Raw genomic sequence first — 10,636 nt, 5'->3', positions numbered from 1 at the left:
TAAATTTTGTGTAAAGGTTTGATGATTGGGATTTTCGGTTTACTTGGCTGGCCATAGTGTAGAGACAAATGTATATATATGTGTGTGCTGTTGTTGTTTTCCAAGGCCCATGGCCCTAGAGTAGATCCCCATTAACGTAGTCACCAGTAGATGAGACTGAGCGCACATATTTCGGCCTATTTTTTTGTCTGGTGACGATTAACTAAATTTGGTTTGCTCCACTAGGGAGTGGGAATGTGGGAAAGTGCCCGCCTCGTGACTCTTTGGGAGCAGAGGATGTTAGGATATAAAATACTTTAAGCTGACAATAATATTATGGTACTGTCGTAGTTTGAGTTCTGTGTGTTTGCGATTTTGTGCTGTCTAGCTTTTGTAAGGTGTTGTTTGCGTTGTGTTTACTGTTATTTTGTTCTTAGTACTGTGTACCTACTAACTTTCTTCCCCTGGTTGTACTGATTATTATTCATGATGGCGTTCTTATAATAATAGATTCTAGATCTATGCTAGGAACGGGCACGGGACAAAATTATAGATTAAAAAATTATTTTGCTTCAATGATTGGCAGCGACCAGTAAAGTAGACAAGCTTCATTTCAACAGTTGTTTGCTTATTTCATGCTCAGTCATCTCATAGCTGCGCCTGTTGGCAAAGTACTCAAAATTATCATCAGGTATCTTCTGTTTGCCTACAACTGCTCTGAGCAAGAGAACGCCTCTTTGCCAACGTCAGCTTACCTGTTTCTCCAGCAGCTGTGGTAACTTTGGACTTGCATTAAATACCAAAAGAGATGAAAATAGTGTTGTAACCACCTCTCGGAGAGCTTCGTATTTGCATAAAAGTGTACCTCTCCAGAGTCTGCGGTCTCATATTTTGTTCATGTCAGAGAGAGTCAAGTGCAGTAGAAAATTTCACCTACCTTTGCCTTAGGAGCAGACTGTCTCAAACAGCCAATACAGACACAGAGATCAGTAACGGTTGCTAGAGCCGGTGCAGCGTTCAGACGACTCGAAGGAAAAACATCTGAGAGCACAGAGTAGAGACCTCAGTCTCAGCACAAAGCTGAAGGTTTAAGACAGCGTAGTGATCTTTGTCATCGTTTTCCTCCACGTCAGTTTCATGCCTTGCACTTTTTGGCCGTCTTACAACACTGTTTCGTCAAGTTTATAAAGAGATTCAGATATGTACAGGATGGAAGGTTACACAGTTTGTTTTTGAAACAGTGCAGATCTGTTTGCTATGTTGAATAGATCTTGGAACTTGGAACAGTTTGAGTGTTGCTATATTTTGTGTGCTATGTTTTAAAATGCAGAACTTTGTCCAAGTTGAGATGCAGAAATAATTCAGTGTCAAACTTCTTCGGAAGCAAGATTCTAAGAAAAGAAACTCCAGTTTGGGACAATTTAAGTGAACAAAATTTGCCTTCAGACTCTAGGTTGCCTTTGCCTTTGTTAGTTTTGTTTAACATTTGGCACCTTAGAAGTTTTTTTTGTTGTGATTGATTTCATAGATCTTTTCACTGTGTAAAACGTCCACCTGAAAACAGGCATTTCACCAGAGGGCGGAGAGACACGTTGGACCGGCAAGAGAGCACGAGTCACTGGAGAGCCCGTCATGAAGCCGGAAGACGTGGCCACTCAGCAGACCTAAGCCAAGACTGGCCTGAGCTGGATTTCCTGCAGAGACTGCCACAGTTCCCCTTCCCCATCCCCTCCCTTGCAGAAGTTGGAAGTACTGGGCCTCATTGTGGCGCAAGGGTGAACACGCTGTTCAAACCACAAGACACCTGTCCTGCTGAAACAGGAGCAGACTGTGTGGAGAGGTTTGAGCTGGGTGGCCAACACAGTACTACACTCACCAGTGTGAAGGATGAATGGAGAGTCTATAGGCAAGTGTGCAAAATGTGGGCTGTTGGATGTAGTTTGTTGGTGTATTGAATGAAAGTCCGAACTTGAACTTCTTGTGTTTTTTAACCCTTCCAGCCCCATGGGCGTATATTTTCAGCAGCACTTGCACCTCCCACGGTCCCAAGAGCATATATACTGTTTTGGGGGGTACCAAATTTGCGCATTTTCGGAAAACGCGAACCTAATTAAACTTTAATTTTCATATTTGTACATTTACCATTAAACATTGTTATATGTTATTATCTAAACCCTCATTACAAAGATACTACATCACTTTTTAGAATGCATGCCTTTTTCTCTGAAATACTGCTTAACACATTACACCCTAAGGGCCTGGACGGGAAGTCCATTCCTAGATCCTAAGCAAGGGGAAGGAACCCACCTCTCGTGAATACAAGCCTTTAAAAAACACATTTTAAAAATACTAAACAAATTCCAAAAATCCTGAAAAAATAAAAGTTAAAAAGAAAACTGAATGTAGTTTCAGAAAAATATAACTTTATGTATGCGCAAACTGTTGGAAATGTTGTCACTTTAGTTCAATCGGGGTGTCCGACCCATCACTCTCACTCTCAGCCTCGCGGTCGGGCCCTAGGTCTAAATTCTAGATTTTCTCCGTCTGATCAATCGGAATCGCCCCAAACTCTTCCTACAACGTTTTCATCAAAATCTGAGCCTTCTGATTTGTCACATGCTCATTTTTGCTCAAATCCATCGTTATTTCCGTTTTCGAACTCAATTGTGTCGCTTTTCAACAAGTCGAGACACTTTCGAAGTGTCGGTAACGCGATCGCACTTCGATCAGCTCTAATACTAAAACTACTGGCCCGAAAAATTTCGTTTCGGTATCAAACGAAAGAAGAAACTTTTTGCTATACTATGCAAATCAAAATCCCGGCCCCAGAGTCTCGTCAAGGCGAGACTTTCGTTTCTAAAGACGCTGGGTCGGCGCGGGCGGTTCCGGGCGAGTCAGGGTGGAGCGCGTAAGGGAATTCCCGGGCGATCCCGGGCGAGTCAGGGTGTAATGTGTTAATTGGCTGGGACTGGGATAAGGGAGTGCACAAAAATGGCTGGGGCTGGAAGGGTTAATGTATGTATGTATTTCTTGTAAGTAAATTGTTAAATGTAAGTTTTGACTACTTCCACAACTAGTTTAATCTTTTATGTCATGTATATTGGGGCTGAAAGTGTAACACTACAGGTTTTTCATGCTGTCCTCTGTTTAATTCCCCTGACTGCCCAATAGCAAGGGAAATGACTCTAACACGACTAGGTGAAGGACGATATCCCAATGAGCTATTTCCCTTTGTACACACTGATGAGATAGCTTGGGGTTGTTTTTTTTAATGCAAGTATGTATTTCTTGTTAGTATATATCTTTTGATCTAAGTTTTTTTTACTTTATATTCTAGCTGACACAGCCCTGTGCTCTGCTATCTTCAAACCTGGTCATAAATGAGACTTTCTTGTGGTGCTAGAGACTATAAGCCTGTACTAGAAAAAAATTAACAAAGTCAAATAATTGATTTTTGTTTTTAAAAAATTTATTTATGTATTATTTGTCTTATAAATACTTTTGTATTGGCTATTCCGTACCACAACTTGTGCATGAGTATCAAGGTACCAGACCTGCCAAGTGGTGTGATAAAATTGGCAATCTGCAACTGGCATAGATTCTTTGTTTATCCGTTCCCCCGTCGTTTTATGAAAGAAAAATTCTGAAATTATGCAAACTGAGCCCAAAAATGTGAAATTAAGCGATTCTGTTAATTTTTTACAAAGAATGATGAAGGAAAATAATCGGAAATTTTATGCAAAAAAATGATCAAATTTTGCTAAATTATGCGGGGTGCATAAAACCACGGTTACAGGTTTATAACAGAGGCACAAATCTCTGCACAAAGTGACAAAGTCAGATACACAGCTGCCGGGTACACAGATAGAATTGGAGCCATCTGATTGGTTCTGTTGGTATCATTGTGGACAAAGTAGATGGCCCTGGTTCAAGTACCGGGCTGGGCCTTCATGAACTCTGGGGGTTTGTGGAGTTTTCAAAGCTCTCAACCCACATGTCTTTGTCCTATCGAAGACGGACTTTAAAATTTAGGGGTTCCGCCACTTAAATAGCCTGATAGTGTTGGTATGGACTTTTAAAAAACCTATACAACGACATGATAAGGTACAGATAAAAAAAACTGTCCTGACTGTCCTCCATGTCACTGACATCGACAACTTTGTTCACAGGGGAGAGGAAGGCAGCAACCCCCTCCTCCTTTAGATCTGTCCCTTCCTCAACAAACTTGCGGAAACTTTCACCGCCAACGTCTACCCCCACCATCAACATGTCTGTCGACAAAGGCGTGTTGGCGTGGAGTGGCAGTCTCAAGTCTCAGCTACCCAGTGTACTGCCCAGACAAGCCAGGCAAGTTTGGTGTCAAGATAATTCCAGCTCTGTGACTTCAGCAATGCCCACTGCACACTTGCCAAGTGCTCAGATAAAATTGGAGCCCTTCAATATATTTTTTTCATAATCTATTCTTGAACCCAAAGTGGATTTACCCAAATCAGTGTATTTTTGGAGATAAATTGAAGTCCATTCCCATCAGTTATGCGCAGCTTATTGTAACTGACAAAAAATTACGTTGGTTTATTTGCAATATTTGTCTGACTTACTATAAATGAAGCGAAAATACACGTTTTTATCTGTGTGTATTTACTATACTATTCTATAATGGTTTATTTGCTACTTTCGGTATGTAATGTGATCTACCGCGGTTCTGGAGACTTCATTTTGTCCTTGTTTCCTTGACACATGACAACAATCCAGTAGACAGGGATCATCCAGCAACAGACTTGCTTACACTCACAGATTTAACAACAAAGGACAATGCTGATGACAAGGAAAATGAAAATGATTCCTCGGACAGAGCGACAGAGCGGAGTTGACTCAAGAAATGTTTTTTGTTTTTAAAGTGCACTTCATCTGTACCTGCAATAGAAATGTCGACTGTTGTGACCCCAGCACGTCACTGACTTGAGCACTTGACAGCCATGGAAGATGTAATGGTGATGAGCTGATGGACAACTTAACAGACAACGATTTTAAACTTCTATCAACAATAGTGGCGACATCTATGAGGACAGGAGATAGCTGGGAGACGCGGGCCCGGGGACTCTCTTGAACTTATCGTCCAGCTCAGTACTGAGTACCATCTAGTTATGGGAACCCCTCTCCAACTCATACAGCTCACAGCTTCTACTGGGGTCCTATCAAGCCATCTAGTTGTGGAAACCTCTCTCCAACAAAGACAAAAAAACATTTTAATGGGCCTACGGCAGTCCTAAGCCTGCAAACCAACTTCAGTTGGGAACTCAGAAGGGAATGTTTTTTTAATAACCCACCCCCACCCCAAGAGAAAAAAAAAACTCAGCCTGAGTGGTCGGTGGGTGCTCTGGTGTGGTTTGTGCCTTCTTTCCTGTTAAACTTCTATTGTCCTTATAATATCTCTCCTATTCTTTGTATGGTACCCTCCAGTACTTACTTTCACTTTTTCTGTCCTCTTATGCCACAAGGTGTGGAGGGGAGGTCAATTGTTGGATTTATGCTAGGTGTTTTGATCATCATGCTGTTCCTTTGGAGGGTCTCTTTGACTTCGTTGATCCATCTTTTTCTTGGCTTTCCTTTTGCCATGAAGTTGAAGCCATCAAATCACAGTGGGTGGTTGACGGGTGCCTTTGTGTGGTTTGCTTCTTCTTTCCTATCAAACATCTACCATCTTTATCTTTCCTCCTTCTTTTTTTTTTTGTGTTTGTTACTCTCTTGTAACACCTCTAATCTTCGGCACTTATGACCTTATTCTGTTGTAAGTGCCGTAACACACTTACTAAAACTAAAACTAATCTGTTTTGTCTTCTTTATCGCCAGCAATGGTACTGATACTGATACATGGTTTCTATTTGGTCACTTTTTTAGCACAAGGGGCCTGTCCCGAAAAATGCTGTTTTGAGAAAATCGAAGGTAAAGTTTTTGCCCCTTGTTCAGTTTCTTTAAAAGACATGGAGAGTTTTCTCTATAAAAGGGGCCGTTCAAATATAATCTTACGCCTGGGGAGGGGGGGCGGGTCTTTGGTTCCTGTAAGAAAAGTGTAAGGGGGGGGGAAGGGGGGTCTTTAGCTAATGTAATATTATACTTTTGTGAGGGGGAAAAAATATTTTCGACATAATGATGAACTCTGCATTTGTTGATGATAACTAATTTCACTTTTTTGTCACCATAAATGATCAGTAATAACATAGATACAGTGGAATCCTGATAAAGTCAACTTGCTTACAGTCAACACCTCACTGTAGTCCCGTTTCTTACCTTCTTTGTTTAAGTTGAAGTAATTGTGTTTCTGATTTTCTGATACAGTCTACCACTTGAGTATTAACCTTTCGTGAAGTCAACAATTTGGGGCTAAATCCTGAGGTGAATTCATTCTAGAAGAGGTATTTCGCCTGAGCGAGTGGTGTACACACCACCAATTACATATATGTACTTTGTTCTTTCATTATCTCTTGTTTTGGTGACAACTTCAGAATTATACTCCCTGAAATTGAGATTACATCTTGTTTATTACGAGGTACTTTGTCATTTTGTAGCTGTCATCTTCAATTTTTAATGGCAGTAGTACAATGGATAAAGTCAACCTTGCTCAAAGTCATCCCCTTTTTTTCTGTCCGGGGTGTTGACTTTATCAGAATTCCACTGTAACTTGTTTTGTTTTTTAATTAAAGCGCTTTTGTCATACGTGAGTTTCAATTTTTTCCCTTTTTATTAGTAAAAAAGAGTGTGTATGCAATAATTTCCTTGAATGATTTACTCTAATTGTGAGGCAGCGTGGTGAAATCAGGCGCTCGTCAAAATAATGAAAGTGGAAAAAAAAAACCTGGCATTTTTCCACAGGTTTGGGAACTTTTATTGAATTTTTTTTTCGCGTTAAACACCTTTTAATCCATAGGTACCAGACCTGCCAAGTGGTGTGATAAAATTGGCAATCTGCAACTGGCATAGATTCTTTGTTTATCCGTTCCCCCGTCGTTTTATGAAAGAAAAATTCTGAAATTATGCAAACTGAGCCCAAAAATGTGAAATTAAGCGATTCTGTTAATTTTTTACAAAGAATGATGAAGGAAAATAATCGGAAATTTTATGCAAAAAAATGATCAAATTTTGCTAAATTATGCGGGGTGCATAAAACCACGGTTACAGGTTTATAACAGAGGCACAAATCTCTGCACAAAGTGACAAAGTCAGATACACAGCTGCCGGGTACACAGATAGAATTGGAGCCATCTGATTGGTTCTGTTGGTATCATTGTGGACAAAGTAGATGGCCCTGGTTCAAGTACCGGGCTGGGCCTTCATGAACTCTGGGGGTTTGTGGAGTTTTCAAAGCTCTCAACCCACATGTCTTTGTCCTATCGAAGACGGACTTTAAAATTTAGGGGTTCCGCCACTTAAATAGCCTGATAGTGTTGGTATGGACTTTTAAAAAAACCTATACAACGACATGATAAGGTACAGATAAAAAAAACTGTCCTGACTGTCCTCCATGTCACTGACATCGACAACTTTGTTCACAGGGGAGAGGAAGGCAGCAACCCCCTCCTCCTTTAGATCTGTCCCTTCCTCAACAAACTTGCGGAAACTTTCACCGCCAACGTCTACCCCCACCATCAACATGTCTGTCGACAAAGGCGTGTTGGCGTGGAGTGGCAGTCTCAAGTCTCAGCTACCCAGTGTACTGCCCAGACAAGCCAGGCAAGTTTGGTGTCAAGATAATTCCAGCTCTGTGACTTCAGCAATGCCCACTGCACACTTGCCAAGTGCTCAGATAAAATTGGAGCCCTTCAATATATTTTTTTCATAATCTATTCTTGAACCCAAAGTGGATTTACCCAAATCAGTGTATTTTTGGAGATAAATTGAAGTCCATTCCCATCAGTTATGCGCAGCTTATTGTAACTGACAAAAAATTACGTTGGTTTATTTGCAATATTTGTCTGACTTACTATAAATGAAGCGAAAATACACGTTTTTATCTGTGTGTATTTACTATACTATTCTATAATGGTTTATTTGCTACTTTCGGTATGTAATGTGATCTACCGCGGTTCTGGAGACTTCATTTTGTCCTTGTTTCCTTGACACATGACAACAATCCAGTAGACAGGGATCATCCAGCAACAGACTTGCTTACACTCACAGATTTAACAACAAAGGACAATGCTGATGACAAGGAAAATGAAAATGATTCCTCGGACAGAGCGACAGAGCGGAGTTGACTCAAGAAATGTTTTTTGTTTTTAAAGTGCACTTCATCTGTACCTGCAATAGAAATGTCGACTGTTGTGACCCCAGCACGTCACTGACTTGAGCACTTGACAGCCATGGAAGATGTAATGGTGATGAGCTGATGGACAACTTAACAGACAACGATTTTAAACTTCTATCAACAATAGTGGCGACATCTATGAGGACAGGAGATAGCTGGGAGACGCGGGCCCGGGGACTCTCTTGAACTTATCGTCCAGCTCAGTACTGAGTACCATCTAGTTATGGGAACCCCTCTCCAACTCATACAGCTCACAGCTTCTACTGGGGTCCTATCAAGCCATCTAGTTGTGGAAACCTCTCTCCAACAAAGACAAAAAAACATTTTAATGGGCCTACGGCAGTCCTAAGCCTGCAAACCAACTTCAGTTGGGAACTCAGAAGGGAATGTTTTTTTAATAACCCACCCCCACCCCAAGAGAAAAAAAAAACTCAGCCTGAGTGGTCGGTGGGTGCTCTGGTGTGGTTTGTGCCTTCTTTCCTGTTAAACTTCTATTGTCCTTATAATATCTCTCCTATTCTTTGTATGGTACCCTCCAGTACTTACTTTCACTTTTTCTGTCCTCTTATGCCACAAGGTGTGGAGGGGAGGTCAATTGTTGGATTTATGCTAGGTGTTTTGATCATCATGCTGTTCCTTTGGAGGGTCTCTTTGACTTCGTTGATCCATCTTTTTCTTGGCTTTCCTTTTGCCATGAAGTTGAAGCCATCAAATCACAGTGGGTGGTTGACGGGTGCCTTTGTGTGGTTTGCTTCTTCTTTCCTATCAAACATCTACCATCTTTATCTTTCCTCCTTCTTTTTTTTTTTGTGTTTGTTACTCTCTTGTAACACCTCTAATCTTCGGCACTTATGACCTTATTCTGTTGTAAGTGCCGTAACACACTTACTAAAACTAAAACTAATCTGTTTTGTCTTCTTTATCGCCAGCAATGGTACTGATACTGATACATGGTTTCTATTTGGTCACTTTTTTAGCACAAGGGGCCTGTCCCGAAAAATGCTGTTTTGAGAAAATCGAAGGTAAAGTTTTTGCCCCTTGTTCAGTTTCTTTAAAAGACATGGAGAGTTTTCTCTATAAAAGGGGCCGTTCAAATATAATCTTACGCCTGGGGAGGGGGGGCGGGTCTTTGGTTCCTGTAAGAAAAGTGTAAGGGGGGGGGAAGGGGGGTCTTTAGCTAATGTAATATTATACTTTTGTGAGGGGGAAAAAATATTTTCGACATAATGATGAACTCTGCATTTGTTGATGATAACTAATTTCACTTTTTTGTCACCATAAATGATCAGTAATAACATAGATACAGTGGAATCCTGATAAAGTCAACTTGCTTACAGTCAACACCTCACTGTAGTCCCGTTTCTTACCTTCTTTGTTTAAGTTGAAGTAATTGTGTTTCTGATTTTCTGATACAGTCTACCACTTGAGTATTAACCTTTCGTGAAGTCAACAATTTGGGGCTAAATCCTGAGGTGAATTCATTCTAGAAGAGGTATTTCGCCTGAGCGAGTGGTGTACACACCACCAATTACATATATGTACTTTGTTCTTTCATTATCTCTTGTTTTGGTGACAACTTCAGAATTATACTCCCTGAAATTGAGATTACATCTTGTTTATTACGAGGTACTTTGTCATTTTGTAGCTGTCATCTTCAATTTTTAATGGCAGTAGTACAATGGATAAAGTCAACCTTGCTCAAAGTCATCCCCTTTTTTTCTGTCCGGGGTGTTGACTTTATCAGAATTCCACTGTAACTTGTTTTGTTTTTTAATTAAAGCGCTTTTGTCATACGTGAGTTTCAATTTTTTCCCTTTTTATTAGTAAAAAAGAGTGTGTATGCAATAATTTCCTTGAATGATTTACTCTAATTGTGAGGCAGCGTGGTGAAATCAGGCGCTCGTCAAAATAATGAAAGTGGAAAAAAAAAACCTGGCATTTTTCCACAGGTTTGGGAACTTTTATTGAATTTTTTTTTCGCGTTAAACACCTTTTAATCCATACTGAAAAACGTTCATTACATACATGCCCAAAATTTGTGATTTTTCAGTTTAAAAGGCTCTCAAGCATACCTGCCAACCCTACAGAAAAAATCGGTAGATCACCGACTTTTGGGTCAAACTACCGATCCACCGATTTTGAGATGAAGCCACCGACTTCGGGATTCAGCAGGGTGACTGCCAGGCCCCGGGAATTTGAGAAAGTTATCAAATATTTGAAAACCAAATCCGATAACGCCCGAAAGTTCATTTTTGCCGGTCGCGATTGTGATTCATTCGGCTCCCTCGAGAGTATGTTTCTTCATGCAGACAGGCGGCTATGGTGGCAAGCGGGTGTGATACCGACGTTTGATCG

Source organism: Aplysia californica, unplaced genomic scaffold (genome assembly GCF_000002075.1).
Source record: "Aplysia californica isolate F4 #8 unplaced genomic scaffold, AplCal3.0 scaffold00088, whole genome shotgun sequence".
Taxonomy (NCBI): Eukaryota; Metazoa; Mollusca; class Gastropoda; order Aplysiida; family Aplysiidae; genus Aplysia; species Aplysia californica.
This window is presented reverse-complemented; position numbering follows the sequence as displayed.